Source organism: Pocillopora verrucosa, chromosome 11 (genome assembly GCF_036669915.1).
Source record: "Pocillopora verrucosa isolate sample1 chromosome 11, ASM3666991v2, whole genome shotgun sequence".
NCBI lineage: Eukaryota > Metazoa > Cnidaria > Anthozoa > Scleractinia > Pocilloporidae > Pocillopora > Pocillopora verrucosa.
The window spans coordinates 17,809,250-17,816,443 of record NC_089322.1 but is presented as its reverse complement, the minus strand read 5'-3'; the positions used below and the strand labels follow the sequence as shown (position 1 = coordinate 17,816,443).

The window sequence follows — 7,194 nt, the reverse complement described above, 5'->3', positions numbered from 1 at the left end:
GGGCAAGCTTGATTTTCAGGCTCTCCATTTTAAGCACCCATGTGTACATATGTACGTATGTGTTTGTGTACATGTATTGTATTGCTAACTTAGCTTGGTTCCTCTTCTCACATAAAAGAAAATGCAGATAAAAATGCTAAGAACCACCGTTTACAATGGGCTGACTCACAGGAGATGACAGGATGCAGACTAAGTTTTGATGGCATCCCATTCCAAATTGTGGGGGTCAAAGTTTTAGAATGCCAAAATGGGCCAGACAGAAATAAGGCACTCAAAAGGAAGGAGGCTCAAAAGAGACTACAAAAAGATGTAAGCATGCATAATAATTAACTAAATAAGAATGTAAACAAGATGATATTATTACTTAAGGACTCCCAAAGAGGATATCATATGTAGGGCATTACATAGTTATTGATTTACCTTCACCTATTTGCTCTTAAGCTAACAAGGTGGTAAGTCCCAACTGATTTTTCTAAGCAAGTTGGTGAGCACTCACCTCTCCCTCAGGGCTAATAGCAGGCATTAATGTTTTCTTTTTTACCACTTGCAAGTAAAAGGACATATCACATTTTATTTGTTAAAATAAGCAAAGTCGCAAAAAAGGACCACTGTGACTGCAGTTTACAAGGTAGGAATCAAGTACTATTTTAAAGGATACTTTTCATTACTTCTAAGTTTATTGATAACTTGACTATTCCCATATGACTGCTCTATCTAACAATCCAATAAATCTATTTGGTTTCAGAAGGAGAATGATGATCACTGCTATAACAACACCAAACAGCGCTTTATAGTACAGGATACGAAGAAATGTGACTGTCCAGCAAAGATCCACCTAAGGAAAATAATCAAGTATCCTGAAAAAAAGGTCAGTTTATTTTAATTATTGAATAAGGGTTCAGGGGGCACTACCATTAACATGAATGATCACTAGCCTAATAAAGGGTGCTTAATCCTAATGGGCCTTGTGTTACATGTAGGTGAAGTGGACATATGATAAGACAACCTGGACATTTCGTTGTGCAGAATTGAAACAAATTTACCTGTAATGGAAACAGAGTGAATATTTTAGAAACCAATTTTTCAAATATTATTTTAATTAAAACATTGTATCGTTAGATTTCAGAGAACACAAAGAGTAGAAGGGAGACAATGTCAAAATTTCTGAGAACATCCATAGAGTCAGAAAAGAAGCAAACAATAGCTACAGAGGAGCGTATTTACATATTACTTCCTAAACCTACGGATCACTTATTTCACCCCATGGGGAGGGTAAGTACTTGGCCATCAATTAAATTTTTTTTGGAACCAGGAAACTGAAGTTTGGTGGGGAATTGAAGGTGACTTAACTTCACACAGATCATCAGTCTACTGTAGACTGTGCTGCTTCCACTGTCATGTCGAATATATATAAAGAATGAATAAAGATTATACATCACAACAAAAGACCAATAAAATGTACTACATGTAGAGCTTCTTTTAGCTACACTGGCACTCATTCCTCAAACTCAATGTCAAGACTATAATATCACAATTTTATCGGAGAGGGATTTCCACTGGCACTGTTTTAATGGAATGCTGTCATGGACTTTTTAAATGGATTTTCTTAAAAAATACAGTGTTCAGTACTCTGTAATTATAACATTCTGTAACTATTACTGAAAAGCCCTGCCAGAGGACTGCCGATAGTAATGTTGGTATAATTTGCATTAATATTCATTCAAAATATTTCCCTGTTTCTGAAAGGTTAAAACCACTCACATATTTCATCATAACCAGCTGCTGTTGACCAAATTTGGAAAAAATTTTCTCATATTGAACCAATGACATCAAAAGCAGCCGGCTCCAGGTTATTGAACCGTTGACCAAGAAAACCTGGGGATGAGGTTGTGTAATTTTTTAAATGAATAAATAATAAAGCAATTATTCTTTCTTTCTTGTTGTGTAACCAGACTGCTGGGCTACTTCAGCCTATTGATGAGACACTGGTTAAAAAAATTCATGAGCTTGTTGGAAGTGGTGTTAATTGTGTTTCTGAAATGCAACGGCACCTGCATCATTATGTAAAGAAGGAACTTTTCACAGGCCAACAGCCTCCAGATCTAACCAACAGACGGTTCTTCCCAACAACCATGGATGTCAGGAACCACATGTATTGTGCCACAGTGGTGTGCAGACATTCACAAATTGATCAAGAAAACCTTGACTTAAAAATCAAGAAGTGGAAAGAAGAAAGCCCAGATGATAATTTCTTTTTCAGGCCTTACTGCCTTACAAGTGATAGTGAGTCCTATCAACAACCACAGTCACTGAAGGAAGAAGACAGCACTGATGTAATTAAAATAAGTATAGGTGATCCATTTTAAACAAGACAACATGGCTGTGTGATTCTGAGATACATGCTGGTCAGATCCTCCTAAAACAAAGATTCCCTCTTGTAGATGGTCTAAGGGACCCTGTTATTGTGGGTGCATTAGTCACTCCAGCCATTAGTGAGTTTGTACAGATCATAAACACTGGCTCACACTGGGTTTGCCTGAGCACAATAGCTACTAGTCCTGGAACTGTCAAGGTGTATGACAGCTTATATCAAAATGTAAGCGCGGTTGCCATTGATCATTCATGTCGCATGCTATTGTATACTGGTTCTACAGTCACTTTTTGTAATGAAAGAGTACAAAAGCAAACAAATTCAAATGACTGTGGCTTGTTTGCACTGGCATTTGCTACAGATTTATGCCATGGCCTAGACCCCACAGCGCAGTCATATGACTAAGACAAAAAGCGCAAACACTACATCAACTGCCTGGACTTGCATGATATGGTTCCTTTCCCAAGAACATCAAGACGGGTACCATATCATGCAATCACCAAAAGAAAAGCAGTGACAATCTAAAAGTCTATATGTGGCTATGGTCTGAATGATTTGTAATTCAAAATTATGAATGAATTCAAAATTATGAAAACTATGAATTTCTCCGTCAGTTTTCTGCCTAACTCAGTTTTCTGCGTAACTTATTTTTCCTTGTTCTTGAGTTTGTGGTGCTTTAATATCATGATGAAAATTGCCTGTAAGAATTTCATGGATGATACTGATAGACCCACATTTAATCCATAGGTTATATTCTACAAGTTCAAATTGAAATACTTAACATTTAGGAGGAAGCTCAAGCTGAATATTCGAATGTTGACCGTCGGTGTATTGTCATCACACAATCATCTTAAAATTGTGAAATATGTACATCAATTTATTTAATACAAGTTTGAAGGCTTATCATGTGATAAACTTCTGATTAAGTACCTCTTCAGAAATTTCTGTACATATAAGTTTAGCACAAATGCAATTAAAATTAATACTTATCTTTCTCGAGTATTTTGATGTCATTGTTCTTCTGCTCACTTGGCAGCTATGAGGCTTAGGTCGATGGTGTGTAGGATTTTCAAGAGGTGTTGCCAATCAATCAGATCGACCGAAACCAGGTTGACAACTTACGAACCGGCCAAACATTTCGTTAACAGCGCCATCAAAGTATCATTACAGTCCAACAAAGGACCTGTTTTTCTGTTCAAATCTGGCAGAAACTGGCTCAGACGCACTACGTGAACTTCCTAACACTCGAGTACACTGTGAGTACGCGTCAACAAGAAAAAGCGGAAGTCACATTGTAAACTGTGGATACTCATACAAGATGCCGCTGATATGTCGTGGGCTCATCTGGTTTAGGACGATGTTATATTTGTTTTTGGGATCACTTTCTGAAGGGTCAGCATTAGATTCCATCCACCAAAACCACCTTGGTCGAGAAGGACTGAGATGGAATGATGGAAAAAAATTACGAAGCTACGACAACATGCCGACTTATCCCGATGACCCAAGTGTATTATTTGTTTGGGAAATTGCGTCAAAACTTTTTACTAAAGAAATGGTAAGTATTAATTTATTGTTCGATTGTAGTATTATAAAACATTTTACGCAATTTTATGTAGATATTTCACGTATTTAAAAGGTGCTTAGATGTTACGTAGTTTTGGTGGATGTCGTTAGGGAACATCCACCAAAACTTTGACCAAAACCATCAACAATATATTTTTTAAATTTTATCTATAGCCATCGTTAGATGTTCAGGGAGACAAAAGATTTATACCACTAATTAGCAGTTAGTGCTCTGGCTAATTATTTTTTATGGTGCACAATTGCTGACCGACCAAACGTTCATAATGATTATCATAACTCTTAACGCATAGAATAAAGTGGTTTTGGTGGATGTTTCTCTCCATCCACCAAAACCACCACAGAAATTTCTGCTACTTCCTTACAGAAGACTGATGTGACCTGCTATTTGGAGTACATAACCACAATCTATTTCTTTGTATGTAGAGATATTTTGGAAAGTTCTTGAGTCAGCACCTTTTATTATTGAAACCATAATCATAACATGGTGCATAATATAGAATACAAAAGGTTCTGGTGTGGTAATCATGTAATCTTGAAACAGGAGAGTTTTTAACTGACTTAAACTGATTTAAACAAACATTTGCAACAAAATTCCAGGTCCAGAAATTTCTTCCACTATTTCCGCCAAAATCATAACCTTTAAGTACAACAAATCAGCACATTAGTAATTGTTATCAGGGGTCTGAAAATCCTATAAATCTTTCACATTTATTTCAAGTAACCTTTAATTTCACATGGATGAATAAGTATACACTCAACATGCAGAATGTCTTACAGTTTACAAACTATTTCCCTTTTTATGGATAGACAGTGAAAGGCCTTTGCCACATTGGTGAATCAAACCATTGTATACCATGCATTTTGTGATAATTGTTTGTTTTTGCTCACAATACCCAGGAAAATGGAGGGGATAAATTTAAATAGCAAATTCTATGGTTAAAATTAAATAACATTGGAAGATCAAATTAACTTTGTACTGTTTAAAATTCAGTTTTGGTTTCTTGCTTATTCCAGCCTCTTGATATTCAAAAGCATTCCTTGTCATTTTTGTGTTCTTCTGTGTACATAACTTGAAAAAGTAAACACAGAGAAAGGAAACCACAAAGGATTAAACTTGAAGCTAAAGCAAAGTTTAAGTTGAGCCATAGCTGATCCAAATACTGAGCACTTTGTATTGTAACCCATTTAGCAGTAAAGTTTATCTATATGTCTGCCAGCTTGTCACAAGTCTTACCCCTCTCCTTCAAAAGTCTCTATAAATAAATTTTTCTTTGTGGTCCCTAATTGATGATTAGTATATTACAGCTCCTCAATTTTCCTCTCTCAAGTCAAGGTTACTCTAAATTTAACAAAGTAATGGACTTGATAAAACTCAAACTATAACTCAGCTGGCTGCTACTTGCAACCTTAATTTCTAGATATCAGTATACAATAATCAATATGTTATAAATAAGAACCCTAATGCTTAATTTTGCAGTGATCACCTTCCTCCTTTTCATTTGCAGACCAGACTGGAACCTCTATAGGTGTGTTTGCTTGTTTTGAGTGGGGATGGAAGAAAAGGAGTCATGCCGCATATCTGATTTATTAAATCGCATTTGTTCTGTTTATACATGAGTAGAACTACCTTGTTCTCTGAAAAAAATAAAATTTCTCACATTTTTATCTGTGCTTCGCAGTCAAACTTCCTTGTGTCTTGGACAAGAAATCTTATTTTCTTGAAAACAAAATCTTTGTTTCCAGCCTTCTGTAATAGGTAAATATAACAGTGTAAGATGAGTGACAGTGTATTTCTCAAGTTATTTTTTGGAATGTGACAAAACGGAAGTGTCATAGCGTGATAAGGAGCAAACATATGATTGCTTGATAGAATGCAAAAAATGCAGAATTGCATATATTTTCTCCTTTGTCAGCAGCATATGTTAGTGAAAAGTTCTTACAATTGTTAACTTCTAAACCATCTTCAATTTAGCCAAGATTGAACTGTTATCACGTTTGTCATAAAAGTATTCTGAGATCAATGTCATATGACCCATTCATGTATTTGACCTTTCAAATTAGCAAGCCATAGTTGACAGAAACACAAAGGTTGAGGATAAAAAGAAATTATTATATACAGTACTTCTTCTGTATCTTTTCGTTTCCTATTCTCTCCAGCTGTTCAATCTATGCCGTGCTGGCAATTGAACACTTTCCTTCCCAAAATTAGGAAAGGCACACCAGTAAAAAACGAATTTTTGCTCCTTAAATATCTCATGCATCTTCCCCCGGTATTTTGTGACTTCTGTCCGAGGAAGGAGGTGTAAGCATTAAATTAACCCGAATGATTCCACGATTGTGGTATCATCCAAGCCATGCCAGAGGACTTGAACTAGACAAACTAGTGAGAATGCACAATAGCGATAGCAAAGCTTTGTAATGCTAAAGAGCTATATCAAATATATATAAATATATGTTCCCGAAACCTTTGACAGCTTTAAAGAAAGAAAACTTCGTCGTCAATCCTGTTTCAAATTCCGCAATAAGTTTAAGCGCCTCATCAACAGAATTTACGTATCCTAAATTATCTGCATGTCTACCATCAATGGTTCGCGACTTAAAAATTCTCGCTATGCTGTTTCTGTTTGTTCCTCAAGAATCATGGGATTTACAGCTTTTGATGTTCGGCTACATCACTTGCGGATTTCCGAGAATCTTCGGTTATGTTTTGCAAGTCATTAAATATTCCATCTCAGTCCCTCTCGACCGAGGTGGTTTTGGGCTGACCTTTCTAAAGAAGCTTAGACACCAGGCTCAATTAGGCAACCAAGCCTTCTGATGATTTAACAATTCTACCCTCACCTCCCCCGACTGGTTGAAGTGCGATTGGAGGGGGACAGGGAAGGAAACATTTTTGTTACTTGCGCGAGAAAAAACAAATGGGAAGTTATCTATTAACCATATGTTTTTGTAATTTTCGCGGGAAAGAATATTACCTTATCTCGCTGCGCTCCGTTCCAATACGAATCTTCTGCCTTTGGCTAAAATACGCTTCTTCGTGAATTCTAAACACTACTCACGATCAAATGGAACCAAAGGGAATTTCAAACCAAGGAAATACTTGCCTGAATAGTGTCTTACAAGCTCTGCTCTCGGTGACATGTTTTTCCGAAGGACTCGCCGGATTGCAGCACAATCGCAAGAAGTGCACCTCATCGAGTACAGGTCTTGAAAATGTATTCAATTTTTAGAAAAATCCC

At 36.5% G+C, this 7,194-nt stretch overlaps 1 long non-coding RNA gene across 1 annotated transcript; it reads left to right on the top strand.

The window, feature by feature from the left end:
* Nucleotides 1-3,748: 3,748 nt before the first annotated feature.
* Nucleotides 3,749-5,626, top strand: LOC136277072 (uncharacterized). The gene is made up of 2 exons (XR_010715772.1): nt 3,749-3,926; nt 5,461-5,626. It is a non-coding gene; the product is annotated as an uncharacterized lncRNA (long non-coding RNA).
* The last annotated feature ends 1,568 nt before the right edge of the window (nt 5,627-7,194 follow it).